Here is a 9,639-nt window from a genome sequence, read left to right on the forward strand (position 1 = left end):
TTTTCTTAAAAAAATATCAAAAGATATTCCATATGACCTAGATGTAATACTCTTGGGTATTTTCTAAGAGAATCCAAGTCAACATATCACTGAGAAACTTGCATGTCAATGCTCATTGCAGCACTATTCACAGTCACTAAGCTATAGAACCAACCTAGGTGTTGATCAACAGAGACATGGACAAGAAGAATGTGGTATGTATGAATAATGTACTTCTTCACTCATTGAATGTTCCTATCATTTGCAGGAAAGTGGATGCAATAGGAGATAACCATATGAAGTAAACTAACCCTGAAGTCCAGTCTCAGAAAGATAAATACATGTTTTCTATAAGTTATGGCCCCTAGAGCTTCCACAAATACACAAAATCATGCATGTATAGATGATGTAGATGTAGAAGAAAAACTGGCTAAAGGAAAGATGGCATAAAAGGAGAACAGGGATAGGCGAGATATGAGGGGAAATATTCTTGACTTTTTTTTTAATGAAAAGCTTACTCTTTTAATGAATAAAAACTGTGTTGTAACTCTTGTTTAATGGTGGCTAACTGAAGTTTCCAGATAAAAAGCCACAACTGTGCTAGCAATACTATAAGGTGCAGTGACTGATGAGAAGTGTGATAGATGGGAGGGCAGGGTAAAGGAGGGCATATGGAGTGGTTAACTAACATTAAAGGCCTTTCTGAAGATAAATATGGAAAACTAATATAGAAACTACCTAATAATATATATATTAAAAATGAAGTTCAATGGAGTTATTCTACAATGGTGAGATAATACCCCAACTAGACACCTCATACCAGCTAACAAAAACTCAGTAACAGGAATGAGTAACTTCTTTTTGAATTGTTGTCCAATGGGGGTCACATAAAACCCAACCATCATAGACCATTGCCATTTCTCATGACTATCTTCCAGACTTGATGGTAAGACCTTTTTGCTAATTATATCACATACTTGAGTCACAGAACATGATGAAATCAAGCTGGTTTTTCACCTGGAAGCTTCATTCCTATTTGCTAGCTTTCATAGTGATGGAAGGTGCCATAGGAGAAAACTAATATTCTCTGTCTCTCTCATCCAACTGTGAACCCTGAAACTATAACAATCACTAGCCAGATAAGACAGACTCACTGGTGCAATAATGGCATGGACATAATGGGAGTAACCAATTACTTTCTGATTTTATTTAAGCCCACTTCATGAGATGGAACTCATACCTGACATTGTTAAAGGAACCAAGAACTAATGGATAGACAGATCATAGATGTCAAGGGAAAAACAACCCAATACTTTATTTTACTAAATGTACACAATATTAAAATGATTCATAATGATATTGCTTAAACTATAGATCAGTGCCTCTCTCAGTCCCTATCAGAGAATCTTCTTGTCACTGATGACAGTTAACACAAAGACCCTCAACTGGTCAATATACAGAGAAAAAGACTGAAGTAATCATCTCTGACTGAAACATGTTTATTCTACCTCTCCCTCCAAGACTTTGGGATCTTCATGAAAGAGGGAATATAAAGATTATAAGAGCCAGAGGTGGATGATAATCTCAAGAATTTTTTAGATACACAGGGTAGTGGCCTGCTCTGCACTTCCTGTTTACTCAGGTAATATTATATCCTTCTTGGGTCTTTGATGGTGTTGAAGACCAGATAGTTATAGTGACTGTTTTCCCTGTTACTAAATACAGGGAAAAAAACTTACATAAGAGATGTAAAGTTCATAAGGAAGAGAAATGTAAAAGCTCAAGCTGTTTATCTAAGATGCTTTAAGCTCTAAAAAGATATTTTTAGGATGATGATACAAGTTAGGACAAAAAGCAAATTAGGTGCAAAACTTTGGACTAACCAAGATAGGATAGATAATGGAATATTTTCTCTGAATCTGCCAAATACAGATAGACTGGGCAGTGTACATGCAATTCTTACCTTATAATTGTTCTTATTGCACATAGTTTTATTATGTTAGAGTTAAAACCTTTCCTTTTTATTTAGACAAAAGGGGGGAAATGTTGTAGGATATTTGTTCACTATGTGAAGATATATTGCTGTAATTGGTGTAATAAAAAGCTGAACAGCCAATAGCTAGGCAAGAGAAACATATGGGATTCTGGGGAGAGAAAGGAAGAGGAGGATGAAGTTAAGTACATAAAAGACCAGTTGTTATTGGCCAGGACCTTGTCTTTTAAGGAGACTGATTCTCTTTCTTTAAGCAGATATTGAGAACTTGTAGCTCTTCATCTGGGGGTGAGATGGGTAACTGCCATTGGATTTTTTTTTGTTCAGGAGAATGAAAGAGACTCCCAAAATAATAAAGGCTTTGTTGCCTCCTAGAGCTTGAAGGTAAGATCCTATCACTGAAGATACCACACACTCCAGACACAGGTCATAGAAGTGTCTAGCTGGAATTGACTTAGATATCTCCTCACTGCAAAACTGGCTCTCCTAATTTGGAGGGTATTATGCAAGCTGCCAAGGGAGAGGAGCAATCAGTAATAAATAAGTCTTTCTTAAAAAGTTCAAAACATGCTAAGTGTTGGTGAGGTTGAGCATGTATAAAGAACACATACACTGAAGCAAAGGTGCAGACATAAAATCCCATCCTGGATTCTAGCAACTTTATTTCCTATGTGTGCCCCAGGGAAATTTTCACATAAGGGCTTAAGTCAATAATGTCATGGTGTTAGTAAGTTGAGTGATATTACCAAGAATGAGAGTTGGAATAATAGAAATACCGTGGGTTAACCTAGATAGTTATACCATTTGACTAGAACTATTTATAAATTGTAAAATATAAAGCTAAGCATAAGAAGCTAATGCATAAAAAGAAATATTAACTTATATATATGCTATTCCAAACACAAATCCTACAGTAACCACATTAGAATAGTTTTCCAAATGGCAAGAGAGAAATGTAAATAAATGCAATAAAAACAATTGGTTAATTCCTAAAAATTAACAAAGGAATTGTACAAAAGAAAATGTCTGTAGAACTGAGGAGTCTTGGCTACTAAATATGTTCCTCAAATTTACTATAATTTTTATTAGTTTGTTGAAAATTTTGTATCACATATTTTAATCATACCCACCCCTCCCCCAACTCTTCCCAGCCCCAGCCCCTCTTTTCACCAGCCAAATTTTGTGTCTTCTTTTTGTTGTTTTGTAATCCTACTCAAGCACAATTTATGCTGTCCATTTATTCTTGGATATGTGGCCTTCCACCGGAGCATGTTTCACTTACCAGGGGCTGCACTCTTAGAGACTCTTGCTCTCCTAGCATATAACAATTTCTCATAACTTCTTTGTTAAATGAGGAGGTCATGTTCATGTCCTACCTGAGACTTTAATAAACCACTTATTTTGTAATACCCGCCCCCAAAAAACTCCTGAAGTATCTCCTTTATACTTGTTTAGAAAATACAACTGAAATAGGAAAGAATATATTAAATGATGAACTGTGCAACCAGCCAGTCAGTAGCATTTCTAATGTGCAGGAAACACACATGGTAAAATCCATATACCATTACCCCATAAAGCTTACAGTCTACTTGCTGAGTAGAACCAGAATCTTGACCAATAATGAAGGGTACTTTTGTCTATTTCTGATTTTTTTGCTTTTGATTTATCAATGCATAGTTAAAACTATAACATGTTTCAAAATTATAATCCACCTGAAAGAAAATTTAGGAAGAGAGTGCATATAGGTCATTTCCTATTTGTCTGGAATGTGTTTTATTAGACTATTGGAGAGAAGAAGAAATCCTTTTCATCTATTTTTTCCCTTAAGTTTCTCCAAAGCTCTTTTCAAAGCCCCAATCACGTCATTGTTCCTTAAGCTATAGATGAGGGGATTGAGCATTGGAGTCACAACAGCATAGAAAAGAGAAACCATCTTCTCCTGTTCTTCTGAGGATCTGCCCACAGGCCTCATGTATGTAAAGAAGGCTGTTCCAAAGCACATAGAAACCACCGTAAGGTGAGAGGCACAAGTCCCAAAGGCTTTGCGTCGTCCCTGGGACGAGCGAATACGCAGAATGGCAGCAACAATGTGAGCGTAGGAAAAGAGCACCAGGGTGCAGGGAAGTATGATCACCAGAAATCCTGAAATGGCCACCATGACTTTGTTGAGGGAGATGTCCACACAAACCAGCCTCAGCATAGCCAGTATCTCACAGGCAAAGTGATTGATGACCTTATGACAGAAGGGTAACTGGAAGATCATGACCGTCTGCATTAGCGAATTTGTGAGAGCAACAACCACGCAGGCTGAAGCCAGCCCCAGGCATAGCCCTCCATGCATAATGACCATGTAGTGCAGAGGGTGACACACAGCCACGTAGCGGTCATAGGCCATGGCACTTAGCAGGAAAAACTCTATGTTGCCCATTACTAGAGAGATATACAGCTGCAGCACACATCTGTGGAACGAGATGGACTTCCAGGCTGACAGTAAGTGAATGAGCATCTGGGGGACTGTGCTGTTGGTGTAACAGATGTCCACAAATGACAGGATGCCGAGAAAGAAGTACATAGGTATATGGAGCCTGCTGTCCAGCAAGATGAGGATGATGATGATGAGGTTCCCCAGAACAGTCAGCAAGTACATGGCCAGGAATAGCACAAACAAGGAGACTTGAGTCCCCCAGTCACTTGACAACCCAGGAGGAAGAACTCACTCACCCATGTCTGGTTTTCCTTGCCCATTAACTCCCTGAGAACTAAGTCCAAGTTATATATCAAAAAATATCAGATCATAACCAAAACTCTTCTTAGAACCTCCCTTAAGTGGAGAATTTATTAAAATGTTTGAATGTTTCAATTTAAAAATGCAACCATCAAACTTTACTCTCTCTTTTACACCCAATTTTTAAACATAGAGTTTGTGACTTTGTTGAATGTCAATTTCCCAGCACCCACACTGAGATAGTTTAGCAGTTATGAACACTCTTCTATTAATTTACCTTTTTATTGCTGAGTTCTCCAGCTCAAAAAAAATATGGTGTTCAATTTTCATCTTCATCTACTCAAGAATTTTGAGTTTTAACTTTGAAAATAGAAAATGTGAAAAGATTTTTTGAGTTGCAAGGAAATATCAAAAATGCCATTTCAGAGTTAGTAAAAAAATTTAAAAGTAAAACCTATATGACCCTGCCCCATCTTTAAAATCTTCACATGATTGTCTCTATTGTTTAGAAACACAAGGGAACAATTCCCAATGTTCTGTTCTTCCTCCATAAGAGTGGCAAAGAAGAGATTATCAGTAGAGTGTATCTGTGAAGACACAAGTCCAATTCAGAAATGCATTAGCTAGCTTCTCTCATAAATGTAATATCTAATACCTGCCACAAATATTACTTATAACCACAGGAGCACAGAAATCTGGCAGTACGTTCCTACTGACTGTATTTATGTTTCCTAACTACTAAGAGTTAGGATTGATAGAGTAACTAGGAGAGATGGACAAAAACTCACTTGAATTAGCTTATTGATAACAATTGTTGATTTATCTGCATCTTATGCTTCCTTTCTTCTTTCTCTCTCAACTCTCCCCTTCCCTGTCTCTCACTGGTAGTTATATAACTATAATAAGTAATGTTTAGTCCACCTTAATTTATTCACAGATGAAAGGTGCATATGCAAATGCCCAAGGACACTTTGCTCCCCAAGTTAAATTTTCCAAGCTTATTTACCCAAAGTCCACCACACTCAGTCCTGAGCACACTTGGAAAGCAGTATGATTCTTATTCAGTGGTATTACCTTATTATAGGTGATAGGCAGATAACACACACACACACACACACACAATTATATATTCCAGGCTGGAATCACACCTCCGTCTCCCTGTCTAATCAGAGATTGTGGGTATTCTCCAGGATACCCAGATCCTTTGTTCTAATTCTCCCTGAAACTTTCAGATGTTTCAGTGCCTCAGAAACCTATCTTCTCTAGAGCTTTCCCGTTCTCTCTGGACTATAATTGAAGCACTTAGAGGATAGCAATCTAACTGGTCTGCTACAGCCCCAAAACCTAATCTTATGATGTTCTTGTATTTCTGAAACCTTAAGCATTCTGTGTTCAGAAAAGCCCCCGGGAGCTCTTAGTAACCTTGTGTTCACACTTCATTAAAGTCACAGTGGTTTCCAAAAGTCCCATGTACTGGGAAAAGCCTCTTCAATCTCTCATATTACTCCACCTTTTCAGAAGAAACGTGAAACACATACACAGTTGTCTCAACCAGATAGGTTATCTGCTCACCTAAAGCACCCTCCTCGCTACTTCCTTACTTGTACACTTGTACAGCTATGAAACATGGAGTCCATTGTTCAGATGAAACAGCCTCTGGACAGCATCACTGTAGAATATCAGGGTGTCTCAAACCTGTGCTGGGATCCATGGCTGGAAGTCCTCAGGTATTGTTTTCATCCATCATATTATCCTCCCACTGCCCTTCTTGGCTAAGGACTCGTTAGAAGGATATAACCCTGTCTTTCCTTCCTCCAATGCTATCCTTCTCTTTCCCCAGCAAAAAGGGCAGAGTTGAACCTGTGCTCCCTTTCAGCAGATCCAAAAACATCCTATGTCAGCAGAGTCTGTTTCCTGTGTAGATGATCAAAGTCTTAGGCCTGGTGGTCTCAGACCTATCTGAGAGGACCTATTCCTCACTTTGGTTACACAGAATGTGTCTTTTTCTTCAAGTAGGCCATCAGAGCTTGACCTATATAGCTCTTTAGTAACCAATTTCAGTCCAACCATCAGAGACTTCAGAAAGCTGAGAGAGGCTGCATAATATGGAAACCTTGGCTCCATGCCACCATCTGCAAGACATGAACATTGCCCAGGTGCAGGTGAGGGCTGTTTTTGAAGAAGGAACTTCCCTCCTTAGAGATAAAATCTCTACAGGCCAATTATGCCCTACTTGTTAGGCTTCCATTACTTTCCATTATTTTTGTTCTTAATTTTTCTTGGGATTAGAAAACAACTCAACCTCACCCCTTTCCTTAGGAATTTCTTTGTAGTCACCCATCTCTTTGAATTCTCATCTAGACTGGAGACATTAAAATGTCAGTTTAGAGTTCACTAAGCAGGAACATGAAAATAGATTATAAAGTCCCGTTTCCCTCAAGAGACATTCCTCTGATTTTGTTAAAAGTACACTTTGGGGAAGTTACTGCTTGCCCATCTTTTAAGTCATGAGTCCACATACTCATGACTGAAATTTTTAACCTAGTGTGTCCAATCATTTCTGAACTATCTCCGGGATCTTCAGGCAATGTGTCTTGTACCATGACAATTCAGTTGTGTATAACACACCTCTCAATATTTTCTTCATAACCAATGCAACCATTCTGAGGGACCTTTAACACACTGGAGCCCCTACTGATGGACTCCTTTTGAAATAGTCACTATGGAATTATTTTATCTTTTTAAATTTAGAGGTCTACTTTTGTGTAACACAAATTATCCTGAAATTTACTACTAACTATAAACATCACTGCAGGAATGAAGACAATCACACACACACACACACACACACAGAGAGAGAGAGAGAGAGAGAGAGAGAGAGAGAGAGAGAGAGAGAGAGAGAGCGAGAGAGAGAGAGAGAGAGAGAGAAGGTGGGATGGGGAGGAGATGCTTTGTCCCATGCATCTCCCTATTTCAATTATCTAGTATTAGAATTACTGCACTGGGGGCTAGAGAGATGGATCAGTGGTTAAGAGCACTGGCTTCTCTTCCAGAGGACCTGGGTTTAATTCCCAGCATCCCCATGACAGCTGATAGTTATCTTTATAATTTCAGTTCCAGGGTATCTGATGCCCTCTTCTGACCACCATAGGCACTGCATACACATGGTATGTATGGGTGGATAAAAGCAAGCAAACACTCATAAGTATAAAAATAAAATAAATCTGCAACAAACAAACGAACAAATAAACGGGAGCTACCAAGGGACCCTAGTTTCTGGCCTCGACACAGCAACAGCTCCCCACCATGCCATGCTGCTGGTGGTGGCAGGACTCAATTAGGAACTGCCTGGGGACTCCAGCCTGGGGTCAAAATGCAGCAACAGCTCCGTGCTGTGCCATGAGGCTGTCGGGGACAGGTCTCAACCAAGTGCCATCCGGCACCTAGACCCAACCAAGCAAGCTCCCAGGTGCTGGGTGGTTGGGCACCACTGTGGTGAAAGAGCATAGGGTAGGTAGGTGGAAACACAGGAGAGGCGGAACGGTTTGTGGGCTGGGGAGAGAGGGAGATCTGGAGAGGTGGGGGTGGTGAGGAACCGGCTGAAGTGAATGGCCAGCTGACTCAGGAGGTGCCTGAGCCTGGCCTATGACTAAGGACCAGGTCTTGATCCGAGGCCCTGGAGCAGCTGAGGGGACCTGGGTAAATGTCTGAATTCTGTCGCCAGCAAGGGCAGCTGTTGTGGGTTATTTGTACACTGTGTGAAGGTGTGTTTCTGTGATTCATTTAATAAAAAGCTGAACGGCCAATAGGAAGAGGAGGAGGTGATGGAGGCACAGAAGAGATGCCAAGGAGACATGGAGGGAGCGGGACATACAGAATGAAGGGAAGGTTAAAAAGCCACATAGTAAACATAGATTAATAAGAGCAGGTTAACTTAAATTATTAGAGCTAGTGGGACAAGCCTAAGACAAGGCTGAGCTTTCCTAATAATAAGTCTCTGTGTCATTATTTGTGAGCTGGTGGTCCAAAGAAGAAAAATCCATCTACAGGCTGCCATTGGGGTCATGGCAAAGACACAAAGGGTCTGTGTTGATGTCCCTTGCCCATGTTGCCACCAGGGTCCATGTGGATGCCCGAGGTCTGTGCCGAAATCTGTGATCATGGTGTCTGAGGACTGTGCCACTTCTGGGGCCAGGCTGATTTGGGTGGTCAGGGCTATCAACTGTGGCCATGGTATAGTCTGGACCAGGACTGTGGCTGAGGGCCATATCTTTAGGTCCATGGCCTTGCCTCATCCAGGATCTGTGTTGGTGTCTATGGCACTTGAGACCATCGAAGACCATGCCAATGCTGAGACCATGTTGGTGTCCAAGGGCCACACTGCTGTGAGGGCCATGCTGGTCCTGGTGGGCTCTGCTACTGTCTGGTACAATGGTGACACCCGGGCTAGTGCCATGGCCCTACCACAACCAGTGTCTGTATTGATGTCCATAGCCCATGATGCTACCAAAGACCATATAGATGACTGGGGTCTGGGCCAAAGCCTGTGGCCATGAGGGTGTCTGAGGGCCATGCTTGTTGTATGATATTTTGCTTGTGTTCTGACAAATAAAGCTTGCCTGGAGATCAGAGGGCAGAGGTAGCCACTAGTTAACCATAGAGGTCAGACAGTGATGGCACACACCTTTAATCCCAGCACTTGGGAGAAAGAAGGAAGATCAGGAGTTCAAGGCTATCCTGGGCTATATGAAATTGAACCAACATAAAAGAGAAACAGAGATGGGTGGTGGTGGTGGTGCATGCACATGGGAGGCTCATGCCTTTAATCCCAGCACTAGGGAGGTAGAGACAGGAATGTAAGTCAAGTGGATACAGGATCTAGCCCATTCAGGGTGAGATTTGGTAGCGGTAAGAAGTTTCTAGTGGCTGGCTGCTCTCTTCT

At 40.8% G+C, this 9,639-nt stretch overlaps 1 pseudogene; it reads right to left on the reverse strand.

The window, feature by feature from the left end:
* Positions 1-3,779: 3,779 nt before the first annotated feature.
* On the reverse strand, positions 3,780-4,717 carry LOC114697987 (annotated as a pseudogene).
* Positions 4,718-9,639: the final 4,922 nt, after the last annotated feature.

Source organism: Peromyscus leucopus, chromosome 3 (assembly GCF_004664715.2).
Source record: "Peromyscus leucopus breed LL Stock chromosome 3, UCI_PerLeu_2.1, whole genome shotgun sequence".
Taxonomy (NCBI): domain Eukaryota; kingdom Metazoa; phylum Chordata; class Mammalia; order Rodentia; family Cricetidae; genus Peromyscus; species Peromyscus leucopus.